This window comes from Malania oleifera, chromosome 9, assembly GCF_029873635.1.
Source record: "Malania oleifera isolate guangnan ecotype guangnan chromosome 9, ASM2987363v1, whole genome shotgun sequence".
NCBI lineage: Eukaryota > Viridiplantae > Streptophyta > Magnoliopsida > Santalales > Ximeniaceae > Malania > Malania oleifera.
In genome coordinates, this window is record NC_080425.1 from 43,050,132 (window position 1) to 43,064,375 (window position 14,244).

Sequence of the window (14,244 nt, forward strand, 5' to 3'; positions counted from 1 at the left end):
TTGAAGAAGTACTAGCATAGTGTTTAGCTTCTTTCAAAAAGTACCCTATGAACAATTTCTTCTTTCTTTTATTTGTTATTCTATTATAACTGATTCTTTCTTTATTTCCATGCATTCTTTGTTGTCCAATCATTTTCTCAAAGTTTTCTTTTCCTTTTGTGAAGTCGTAGATAATCTTCTCTTTATCCTCAAGTGTCTTCCTAAGATCATTTATTTCTAAATTATTCTTACTTTGATCATCTATATGTACTTTTTCTATTTCTTGTGACATATAATTTATTTTCTCTTTTAGTTTTTCAATTTGGGATTCTTTCTCTTTTTCAATAGATCTAGAGGTTTCAAGTTGTTTCATTACATTTTCATTTTTTTCTTTCAAAGTCATATTTATTTTAGAAACTTTGATAAATCTTTTATGTAGAGCAAACAACTCGGATTGAAGTCTTTGTAAGAGGGCATGCTATCACAAGATTTATCACATGATGCGCTACTAGATTCTTCCGATGAGGAGTAGTAAGAATTCACCTCTTCATCATGTGTCATAAAGCACATGTTAGCCATCTCTTGCCCACTTGACTCGTTTTCCATTTCACTTGAACTTGAGTCAACCCATGTTACCTTCATGGCTGTTTTCTTTTTCTTTTTCTCCTTCCTGAGTTGAGGGTAGTCTGACTTGATATGACTTGGCTTTTAACAATGATAACATGTAGGTAGGTCATTTTTATTTTATTTTTTTCTGTCTTACTTGTTTCCCCTTCCTCATATTTTTTTTTTACTAAATTTTCTAGGGAACTTTTTGTTTCTTCTATAGAACTTTCCAAGTCTTTTGGTAATGAATGCTAACTCATCTTGGTCTAGATCACTTGATTCACTATCGTTGTCACTTGATCTTTCATTAGCTGTTTTTAAAGCAATAGATTTCGTGTGCTTAGGTTCAGGATTTCTTTCCATTAAGGCCATTTCATAAGTAAGTAGTGATCCTATATGTTCATCTAGTGATGTGATTTTAAGGTTCCTACCTTCCGTTATTGCTGTGTCCTTTGGTTCCCATATGGGTGGAAGACCTCTAAGTATTTTTCGAATCATCTCATAGGTAGTGTAGGTTTTTCCTAAGGTATTGAGTGAATTGATTATGTGAGTGAATCTTGTATACATACTTGTAATGGTTTCATCCGGATTTATTTTGAAGGCTCCATATTCACTAGTTAGCATACCAATCCTGTTGTCTCTAACATTAACCGTTCCTTCATAAGTTACTTCTAGCTTATCCCAAATTTCTTCAGTTGTTTTGCAAGCCATAACTTTATTAAATTCATTAATATCTAAAGCAAAATATAAAGCATTTATAACACTTTAATTAACTTGCAACATTTTATGATCCAAGTCAGTCATGTCCTTTTTCTCCTTAGGAACTTGTCTTTCGTCTACTAGTTTGAAGGCTATTAGGTCACCATCCGTGACGACCTCCCAAGCTTTCCAATCCATAGTTTGAAGATATATTCTCATATGCTATTTCCAAAAAGTATAGTTCATTCCAAAAAAGATTGGTGGTCCGGTTGAGGATTGACCCTCTCTAAAGGGAGCTATTCCTATGTGTGCCATTTTGATCTTTATATAGCTTCTTGTTAAGATTTACTATAACTAGACTCTCATACCAATTGAAATTAGAATAGTGTTCCCGAGAGGGGGGGGGGGGGTGAATTAAATTAATTAAAAATTTAAATTCTTTTCAATTTCTTACTTGTTTTAATGCAATAATAAGAACGCAAGTAAATCAATCAACTTATGATCACAACCAAATCACACCACAAAGTACTGAAAATTAAAACACAACCTAATCAACCACAATATGAAATCAATCAATCATTCAAGAATTTGATGCTTTTTGTTAGTATCCTTATATTTATTTGCAAGCCTTGCTTTGGTTTGAATTTTATTGCGTTTCTCTTAATTAAGATTTTCGCAAATTAACCAACGTACTCCCTTGTGGGTTTCCGTAAACGGTTAATTAAAACGTACTTTCTAAAATCAAAAGTCTACTTTGAATTTTATTTTTAAGCCCTACAACCTGCACTTAGCATACACAAAAATATATAGTGTAGAAAATAAAAGGAGTAGGGATGAGAAGAACACTACGATTTACGAGGTTCGGCTTATCCCCAGCCAACATCCTCGCCTTTGGTCAATTCCACCCAAGGATTCCACTAAGTATGCTCCTTTCCAGATGGAACAAACCTTTTACAATATTCCCTCTTTTTCAGGAAAAGAAACCTCTCCAAGCGATCAACCCCCATTTGGTACAACGATCCAAATCAGCTTTGAATTGTCAATGATATAATGAGAAGGCTACAAGAATCTGAGAACAATAAAACTCTCAAATAGAGCAGAGTTGTACAAGTTAGAGCACATAATATACTTCAATCAAATAATAATAAAGAAAGTATGAAGCTCAAGTTTAGAGATCTCCAAGGGTTTGTTAAATGATTGAGAAAACTCAGTGTAAGAACCGTAGGTTGATGATACAACAGCAATTTTAAAATTAGATTCCTTGTTCCCTAAGTTACTTGGAGTGTCCACCAAGTTTTTATAACTTTCATAATTGAAAAACTAATTTTTAAAATTTTCCCGTTGGAGTTAAAAAATTTGAAATTCCATGGAGTTAGTCGTCTGGACATGCAACTGGGTAATGGTTTTCATAGGGTCAGTCAGCTGGACAAGAGGCTGAGACCATTCTGTCTACCAGAAATTAAAATTAGTAAATTGTCAATCAGCTGGCTTGACCACATTCAAATATTGTTAGTCGGCTAGACATTGTCAGTTGGCTAACTGATTTTAGTTCATTTGGTTAGTCGACTAGACAGCTTACTTTACTGTTGCATTCTTTGTCAATTGGCTGACTGATCCTTGTTGACTCTATGGGTCCAATCCTGTTTTGATAATGACAAATCACTTGGTATTTGATCTATGCATTGAGATTGTGAATAGGAATTATATTAAGCATGCACGTAAGGATAACAAGTCATGAAAGCCATAAAGAATAAAGTATACACAACTTGGCAGATCCATGGAACTCAAAGAGTACAAGAATGAAGATACAAGTGACAAGTTCAAGAACATCATGGGAATGGGTACTTAGAACTCATGTATTTACATTTTCATATGATTTAATTTAAGGCTCAACATATACCCTAGAATGACTTTAGTACTCATGCATCTCATGAATATCATTAGGGGACATTCATAGACTTAGAAATATTTTTAGAACCTTGAAAAATATTTTTATAAAAGAGCCAAGAAAGAGAGCAAAGCATAATTTTAAATTAGAAATAAAAAATTCAGGAAATGGCGACTTTTGTAGCCTGAACTCAACCTTAGTCGCCTGAAGAATTTCTTCAGAAGCCTGAAGATTAAGTTCAGTCGCCTGAAGAATTAATGGTGAAACACAAAATCTAACCGAGGCACTTCAGTCACCTGAACCTGTGACTTCAGTCATCCGAAGTTGTCACTTCAAGAGTCTGAACTCCATTTCAGTTGCTTGACCCTATATTTAGGTTGATTTTTTTGAAGCACTAACGAACTTCAGTCGCCTGGGCATCGACCTCAGTCGCCTGAACTTGTGGGAAAGCTTAAAAATTTAATTTTTATTAAAAGAACTCACGAGATATTTCTTAATCCAACAGTCAAGATTGATTCTAAGGGTTAAGCACCTATATATTGAACATCTAAACCCTAGAACGCAAGCTAAGACAAATGAAAAGAGAAGAGAACATCTTATTGAAAATAGAATTGAGAAACTTGAACGTCTTGATATACGATTGCCTGCACTCCATCTTACAATCATCAAGTTTGGGAAAATCAACTCAGAAAATCAAAGAGAATCTATTTACACAACTTGATTTCAACTTGGTATTGAGGTTTGGTAAATCCTTTTAGTGTTTTTCAAAAGATTCTCATATCATCATCCGTTATTGAATATCGTTAGAGAATTTGATCTTGAGTTTTTGAATCATATAGAGATTTTTTTTTGACAAGTTTATTACTTGAAAAAGTTTTATTTTGCGATTGATATATATTTTTTCAAAGAACTTCTCATTTCAAAATATATTGTTTGAAATAGGCTGAGTGATAGATAGTGAGTATACTTTCATATAGATTATTTAGATAATCTCACTACTTGATAAAGGGTTTCATCATTGGTTAAATAGAATTGAATCAAGTGTGTGTTTAGTTAAAGGATCTATATTTTAGATATATTAAAATAGTTGATTAAATATCATTGGTGTTCATAAATATACATTTCATTGAGGGATATTTTCTGAAAAACAATATGTTCAGTTTGTGATCTTTGAAAATCATATTATATATTCTTATTACCAAGATCATTGTGTGATTGAATATTTAAAAGAAAGTTGTTGATTTTGATTGATATAATATTCAAGACACAGTTTTTGAATAAGTTCACATTAGATATATTTGTACATTTTTACAAAGTGAACTAGAACCCTAATATTCTCCAAAGCGATTAAATATATCATTTTTTTTTTGGAGATTTGATAAAAGGGAAATTGTGTGTTGAAGAATATCATTAATAAACGATTGTATTGTTTTATACATTCTGAGCTTCAAGTTTCATCATATGATTATGTATTAGGAATTTGAATTGTACTCACTAGTTTTGTTGGAAGCAACTTTGAGTGTTTTATAGATTTCATTGTATTCACTGTTCGGATTGTGAATCGGGTTTGAGGAGAGAGTTGTATCTCTTGTAAGCAGCGGAGTAGGAGGAAGTTGTACCTCTTGTAAGCATCAAATTGTAAGGGAAGCTCAATCCCAATTTAAGGAGCAGTGATTATAGTGAAATCCTTGAGTGGGTTGCTCAAGGCGAGGACGTAGGTCGGGTTGGCTGAACCATGTAAAAACTGTGTTTGCATTCTCTCTTCCCTTGTCTCTTTACTTTCCACACTACATTTTCTTACTTACATTGCATATATATTTGTTGGATAATTTCACTCAAACTTGATAAGTAATTGGTTACATTTAGACATAGGGACTAAGTGGTGAAAAAAATTTCAAAGAATTTTTAAAATACCCAATTCACCCTCCCTCCTCTTGGGATTACACCTAAATCAACAATCCTAGTTCATAATGGTCAGTCTGCTGGGCAGGTTTTTAACATATGGTGTGTGTCAGTCGGCTAACCATTCCATCCTTTTTACAAAAACATCCAAATTTGATTTTTAAACCCTTGCTATTTAAAAGACTCAAATGTAACTTTGTAAAATCATTTTCCAGGGTTTTCAAAAAATGGTCTCTAAGTCTTTGCACCCTAATGAACTTCATATTTCTAAATTATATTTTATTTGAAGTACTTACAATAGACTTGACTGAATATGACTTTTAAGTACAAAGTCTTCAAGTCTCTTGATGTTCATCTTGACTTCATGTCCCTCTAGGCCTTTAAGCTTTTTCATTTGTCTTTTAATGCTTAAATACTCGGAAAAGCTTTCACTTGATTTGGCTTTGATTTCCAACTTGCTTCCATGACAAACATGAGTGCGGAGTTATGAAATCTTGAAATAAAGTCATTTAACAACACAGGTTAAAACATCTTCATTTGTTATCATCAAAACAAGATTGAAAAGCCTACTTAGGCCGACAAGTCTCTCCCACGTTTAGTCCTAGCAATCCTAACACAAAGTCCATTGAAATATCAATCCAATGCTCACTAGGAATTGTTAAAGGGGTATACAAACCATTGGACCTCACTCTAGATTTGGCTTGCCTACATGTGACATATCTACCACAAGTTCTCTCAACATCTCTTTTCATGTGAGGCCAATAGAAATGTTTGTGCAAAACAGCTAAAGCCTTTGCAACTCCAAAATGTCCCATTAATCCCCCACCATAAGATTCCAGCACTAACAACTCCCTCAAGGAACACTTAGGTACGCATAACTTATTCTCTCGGAGCTTCACAAAATTCGTGGTCATCAGCATGTAAGTTTTTAATGTGCTCAAAACCAAGCAATTTTGCATCAAGTGTGGAGAGTAATGCATACTTGCGAGAAAGTGCATCGACTACCACATTCTCCTTACCTTGCTTATATTGGATGACGTATGGAAACATCTCAATGAACTCCACCCAACGAGCATGCCTTTTGTTTAGCTTTTGTTGGCCCTTCAAGTGTTTTAAGGACTCATGATCGGTGTGAATCACAGATTCCTTAGGCCATAGGTAGTGTAGCCATATCTCTAAAGCTCGAACCAATGCATACAACTCCCTATCATAAGTTGGGTAGTTTAAGGCTGCCCCGTTTAGTTTCTCACTAAAGTAAGCAATTGGTCGTCCTTCCTGCATAAGAACTACACCTATTCCAATACTTGAAGCATCACATTCAATCTCAAATGTTTTCAAAAAGTTAGATAAAGACAATAAGGGGGCGTTGGTCAGCTTCTCTTTGATTAATAAGCCTTCTCTTGTTCTTCTCCCCATCTAAATCCAACGTTCTTCTTGATCACTTTGGTAAGTGGTGTGGCTATGTTACTAAAGTCCTTCATAAACCACTGGTAAAAACTAGCAAGTCCATGAAAACTACGAACATTACCTATACTTGTGGGACTTGGCCACTCTTGGATTGCACGTACCTTCTCTTCATCAACTGATAAACCTTGTGCACTAACAACAAATCCTAGAAATACAAGCTTATTGGAGTAAAAAGTACACTTCTTCAGATTAGCAAACAACTTTTCTTTCCTAAGCACGTCTAAAACAGGTTTCAAATGTACTACGTGATCGTCCACATTTTTGCTATAAATGAGTATATCATCAAAGTAGACAACAACAAATCAACCTGTAAATGTACGCAAAACATGATTCATAAGTCTCATAAAGGTGCTCGGAGCATTAGTCAATCCAAAAGGCATGACTAACAATTCATACAAACCATACTTTGTTTTAAAGGCAATTTTCCATTCATCTCCTTTTATTCTAATCTGATGATAACCACTCTTTAAATCAATCTTAGAAAATACATAAAAACCATGCAGCTCATCTAGCATATCATCTAAGCAAGGAATAGGATGACGATACTTTACAGTTATGTTGTTGATGGCCTGACAATCAACGCACATTGTCCACGTCTCATCCTTCCTAGGTACAAGTAAAACTGGAACGGTGCATGGACTCATGATCTCCTTCACGCGCCCTTTCTTCAACAACTCACTGACCTACCATTGAAGCTCCTTTGTCTCCTTAGGATTGCTCCTATAGGCTGGTCGGTTTAGAATTGTCGCACTGGGAACAAAATCAATTTGATGTTCAATCCTTCGGATTGGAGGTAACCCATATGGTATTTTTCTTCGGGAAAGGCATCCTCATACTCTTGCAAAAGAGAAAAAACAGAAATAGGCAAAGCAAGGTCAAGTTCGTTATTGTTTAGACATGCCTCTTTGTACAAAAGTGTAATCATCTGCTGATTTGAAAACATTGCTCACTTAATTTCACTCACTTTTGCATAGAAATTCTTTTGTTTTCTCTCTGAATTTCTCTTAATGGCTGAACTTTGATTTTATTTTTCACTCTCATTTTTCTTAGCCTCTTTCTGATTTTCACTCTTTTTCTTTTGTTCACTCACTTTCTTTTGATCAGTCTCTTTTTGCAATCTCACTTGATCCTCATATACTTGCTACGGTGTCAATGGTACAAGAATGATTGATTGTTGATTAAGTACAAATGAGTATTTGTTCGTAAAGCCATCATGCTTCACATGCCTATCAAACTTCCATGGACGCCCTAGTAATAAGTGTCCCTCTTGCATCAGTACTGCATCACACAACACTTCATCTTTGTACTTATCGATTCGAAATGCAACTAACACTTGCTTGTTCACCCTTATCTCACCACTATCATTTAACCATTTGTACGGTCTAGGGTGCTTCAACATGGGTAGTCCTAATTTTTCCACCATAATTGTGCTTGCAACATTAGTACAACTACCACCGTCAAAAATCACACTACGTACCTTGTCTTTGACATAGCACCTAGTGTGAAAGATGTTTTCCCGCTGTACTTCATCAACTACTTTTGCTTGCAAGCTCAATGCTCTCCTCACCACCATTGTTAATGCATCAGGGGCTAAATATTCCTCCTAAAAAATGTCCTCAAATGGTGGCATGTCGTCGGTGTCAGAATCTTCATTGTCGGTCACAATTTCACCATTGTATTGCAACACCATGACCTGATTGTTTGGACATTGACTTGTTATGTGTCCCCTACATTGACATTTAAAACATTAAGTGTCACGATTCCTAGAGGTAGAAGTGTCTTTTTTACCTTGAGGAACGTGGCGGGTGTTTGTGGATTTGGGCTCAGCTTTGGATGTTTGTGACTTGTCCATCTGCTTGGTATAACTTGGTTTCCAAGAGGTAGAATTGGAGTTATGGACTGCAGATGACCCACCCCCCTTCTTGAGTTATTGCTCCTTTTTGATGGCCATGTGTGCACCATATCTTCCATCTCCACATAATGCTGCATCTCTACCTTATCTTGGATTTCCCGATTTAATTCAAATAAAAACCTAGCCATTGTAGCCTCTCGATCTTCCTCTACATTAGCCCGGATTATAGCAATCTCCATCTCCTTGTAGTAATCCTCTACACTCCGGCTTCCCTGTCTAAGACCTTGTAGCTTTTTTGTACAACTCTCAGTAGCTGTTTTCATCTCCTCCCATGTCTCTATTGGCCGTTCTCTATTCCGCATCCTGTTTATAACAAGCTAATCACACCAAGTAATAGTATAGTTAGAAAATTCAATCACAACTAATTTTACCTTCTTTGTTTCAGAATAGTTGTGGCAATCAAATATGAAATCCATATTCTTCTCCCACTCAAGGTATGCTTTAGGGTCAGATCTACCTTGAAATGATGAAATCTTTATCTTAATACTACCCAAGTTGTTATCTTCTCGGTTCCTAGCTTCTCTAAACCGCTCTCCATGTCTCCTATTACTAGCAACAGAATCTTGATCATCTTCTTCATTAAAACTAGCCCCATAAAACTCTTCGTCTTCAACCCTCACTTCCCTTGGTTAAACTCTTTCCCTTCTGCAAACATAAGGGCTATTTTGTGGCTGTTTCTCACATGTATTCTCCATCTGATCTATCCGTTCATGAACCTGCTCCAATTGCAACTTCATCACACGCCTCATTTCACTCATCATGGCTTCCATAAACACTTTCGGATCAACTAGTTCAATAGCATCTTCAGCAACGCTCTTAGCACTGTTGTGAGACATGATTGCTGCAGGGCAATGTTAGAAAAAAAAAAAAAAAAAAAGACCTAACAATTCTCTCCCTTATGTGTTTACACTCAAGAATATGAATCACTCTACACTTGTGTTTCGCTCAAAAAGTATGTGGCTTTTAACCCTCTAATGTTCTCACCACTCTTGGTTTTTTCCATTCGATAATTCTTTTCCAGTTCTTTTGAAACTAAACATTACTTCAAAATTTCCAGCAACAATTCACCAAGAACTCATCAAGGAGTTTCAGGTTTTAAAAGCAAGAATGCAAGGAACATGGCTGATTAAATTTAAAATAGCCAAAACTTCCACGAAGAAAAAAATTCTTTGATTTTGGCGTGAGGTGATTTTTCAAACTTATTAGAACCCAAAAAAATAAATTTTTTTCCTTTTTTTTTTTTTTCACTTTTTTTCTATGATCCTTCTTGTTTTTTTTTTTTTTTTTTTTTTTATGATCACCAACTGGCTTTTGATAATAACAGAATAAGATTTCAAAATAAACTAGAACAAACAAAATACAAGCGAAATGGGGTAAAGGAAATTTTGCTAAACTAGGGTACGTGAACCAAATTTGGAAACTACAAGAACATAGAATAAAGAAACGAAAAAAAGGTTTTAAGGGATAGGGAAACCTGAACTAGAACTTGTGCTCAGATACCAAATGATGTGATTCCCGCCAAAATAATGAGATCTAACAACGAAAAAAGGAACCCAAGATCGTTCTACGTTCAGAATTGAATGATAGACCTCAACTCGTTGTTTATGACAAACAAGAACCTTGGTATATATGACCTCAACTCGTTGTTTATTGCAAAATAAGAACCTCGATATAAGGAAGATGCCACAAATGATGGTGGAAAACCGTTTGATAAGGCGTTGGTGAATGCCATGGAAATCCTAATAAGTTCGAATAGTTCTTCAAAGAACCGCAGAGAAAATACTCTCACAATTTACTAAATAAAGATCTGCCTCTTTTCATTGCTTATATGCCTATTTATAGGCCGGCCATTACAAGGAAAATTCCTAAAATAGTTATCCTAATTAGGGCTAAAATTTTGTAAAGAAATAACTCTTACTCGCCTAAAAGAAAAAAAGACAATCAGCCCTTTAATTGGCTAATCACATGCCTCAAATATAAAAGGAAAGTGGGGAGCTTTAAATGGCTGTGTTATTAGCTATACAAGCCCATAAAATTCAAAACAAATAAAAGGAAAATAAATGGCATGCAAGCCTTACAATTAGATCCAAAAAGAAGTATTCTTAAACATGCCAATTTGAGCTTAGCCTTGGCCAAATTCTTCGACAACTTGAATCATGTTGATGAATCTTTGTTGCTCGCATGGGTCATGCTCAATGGCCCTCCACGAATTTTCTTGAATTCATGCCTCTTGAATCAATATGTTGAGTACATCTTTAAATTTCCTTGCTCGTGTTCTCGTAACTAGCCAAATTGGGACTTGAACTAGTTCCTATGAAGTTGTGTTATGATTTGCATCACCAACCTTTTTCGAAGAGAAAACACAGCGCATACCAAATTTTCAAAAATCCAAACCTAGATTTCAAAAGTGGGCCTCGACCTTGTTACCTAAAATTCTAGACCAATATATTTAAGCAATCCAAGCCCATGCACAATGTAAGCCTACATGCCAACATTGAACCAACCCAATGGGTTAACTCGCTCTAGTTAATTCCAAACCCAAATCATAACCTGATCCTTCATAGGATCTAGGATACATGGACCATCACCAAGGAAATGAATGGTTAAGGGAGGAATTGAATTGAAATGGTGGTCCACCAATGGTCGGCTTAATTTTGAAATCTTTCATTAGTTGAAAAGTTTTTTTTTCCGAATTTTGGAAAAGTGGTTATTTAGGTTGCATTACATTCATACACTTCATGCATAATTTTGCGCATAACCATGCACGATGGGCTGTATGCATGTTCATATCTCTATTTGTATATACGCACTAGTTACATCCATGCATAAACACCCATTGCATAACATAATCTTGTATTCATCATTCTAAAGGAGGGGTTTTCTGTACATGAAGCAAAGAGTAAAACCATACTACAATGATTCAAACCTCTACAAACTAGTACAATACCAGAAGGAAGGCAAGAATTATAAGTGAACAACTAGAAAGAAGGGTCCTGGGCATAGAACAGGGACAAGAAGAATTGAACGATAAAATGAGTAAAATCCTGGAGTTGCTAATGAACAAAGGAAAAGCAGTGTAGGTCAATCTTGAGATAGATGCGGATCCCATATATGCTTTAGGGTTTACCCTAGTCCATAGTCAGACTTCAACACCTCCACCTTTTACCATAGAGGGCCCAAGTCAAACATCCCTTCGTTCATCCCTACCATGCCTGTACAGGGATTACCCGTAGCAGGGACACCTCCGACACTATTTTTCGATATAGCGATGAACAAATCTGAAACTGAGGGTGCTGTGATGTGCTCGAGGAGCATTTGAGAGCCATCGAAGGATCTAATACATTTGACTTCGTTAATCCTAATGACCTTTTCTTAGTGTTGAAGGTGATCCTACCACCAAAATTTAAAGTCCCATACTTTGAAAAATTCAATGGAACCCACTGTCCTCGGACCCATCTACACTTCCATTTCCAGAAAATGGTTGCGCACTCAGATGATGAGAAATTGATGATGCATTGCTTTTAGGATAGCTTGACTGGAGCAGCTATCAAATGGTATATTCATCAAGACTGAGCCTGGATTCGCACCTGGAGAGATCTGGAGAATGCTTTTACGCCATATGATAGAAATGGCACTCGATCGCATGACCCTACAAAGCATGGAAATGATGCCTAACGAAAAGTTCAGGAAATATGTGTACATATTGAGGGATATGGCCATCCAGGTGAGCCCTCACGTGGAAGATAGAGGGCTATCTCCTTAGTCGTGAACATATTGAAATATCCGTACTTTGGGCACCTTTTAGGAGCAACCTCCCATGACTTCATGGATGTTGTGTCCATCGGAGAGAGAATTGAAATAGCCATCAAGATAGGCAAAGCCAAAGGTGTGGATTTAGACTCGGGATCAAGCAAGAAATGGATGGGTAGGAAGAGAGACAAGGAAGCTTAAATGGTTTAGGGGCATTATCATCAAGGAGGTAGAAATTAGTGGCATAGGAAAATTATGTTTTTGGACCCACCATTAATCAAATAGCACATGTAGGAATAAGGCCTCAAATAGTTCCCCTTGGGCCTATGCCAGCCTAGCTGATTAACCAAACACTAGAAAGGAGCGTCCCGAGAAATATCAGAAAAATAAACCCCATTCTAATGACATATTTTGACTTATTCTCTTAATTGATGAAACAAAACATGGTTTCAGCCATTCCAGGGACTCCTGTCATACTCACTTTCCCGTATTGGTATGACCTGGAGGCCTGGTGCGCATATCATGCCAATTCCCTAGGGCATACCATCGAGTGTTGCTGAGTGTTCAAATATAAAGTACAAACACTGAGGGATTCAGGTTGGTTGGCCTTTGATGACAAAAAGCCTAAGATTCAGAATGATCCTCAACCTAATTACGGGGAAGGAAATGATTAGCATATCGGAAGGAGCCGAAGCCAAGTAGAAAGAGTATATCAACCATGGATCCAGGAAGTTCAACAAATGAACTGAATGGATGAGTTTACCCTTTTACAGTAGGAGTGGAAAAACAAAATTGACTATCCAATCAACTTCATATGGTGCTTTTATTTGTTTTATTTCTTTATTTTCATTTTCTCTTTGTAATCTTGTGACAAATTTGTCTCAAAAAATTTTGTTCCCATAAATGAAATGAAGTTATACATTTTCGTATATCATTTGCATCATGAGTTCAATTGCAAAATTTTTGTTTTCTCATGTTTCATGGGAAAATAATGAAAATAAAAACACCACCATCTTCCACACACACTTGCAGCTTAGCTGAGCCCATTTCCCTTCACCTTAGCCACACGTAGCAGCAACAGCAGCAGTCACCGCCGCCGTTCGTTACTCCATAGCCTCAAACACTATTCACGCCGAACCACCCTCACGTTATATAGCATTTCTCCTACAGCAACCTCACAGTTCATGGCCACCCTCACAGTCGTGGGCCCACTCCTTCCCCAAATGTTTGATTTTTATTTTTAGGTATTGTGTATATTCTAGGTGTATTTGTTTTAGTATATTTTGTTATTAAATGTCATGTCATCATATATATATATATATATGGTTGTTACTTACATGGCTCCCAAACCAATTGACAAATTCTTTCTTATGTCTTTCATTGACTTTTCTTTCATTTTGGGCCAGAAGTTTAGCTTTATGTTCGCTATATGCAACAATAGTATATGTTAATGTCAAGTAAGTATATAAATATGCATATGTAAATACAATGCAAAGTAAGGAGTTTCAAGCCGTGTACTCGATATATGGAACAGTTTCATCAGAATTATTGAGGACTTTAAAATGGACCTTTTGTAGGTCAGCCATATCCATGAAATCGTAAACTCGTGCATCGAACAGCCGAACATTTTCTTGAAATATAGAGCTCCTCGGTTCTTCATCTTCGGCATTAATAGCATGAACGTCTACATTTCGTTCCTCGTGAGTGAACCTTGTGTCAATATCATGTACATACTTTGAGCAAAATGTAATACATTCACTATCAATGTATGCATCTGTTGACCTTATAGGTCACACCTGATTTTGATAATGACAAATACTCTAGTATTTGATAGCTTTCAAGTTTATGTGCAGGTTTATATTAGCAAATTAATTGATGGCACACGAAGTAAAGCCTGAAGACCCTGAATATTATTTCTTGTTGTAATTTATATTATTTGGGTCTGTAATAATTTATATCGGTCTATAATAATCTTTACATGTCATGCATGCAGGTTTTGTAAGTTCAACATAACCATAGACTGACCATAGGGTACCGAATG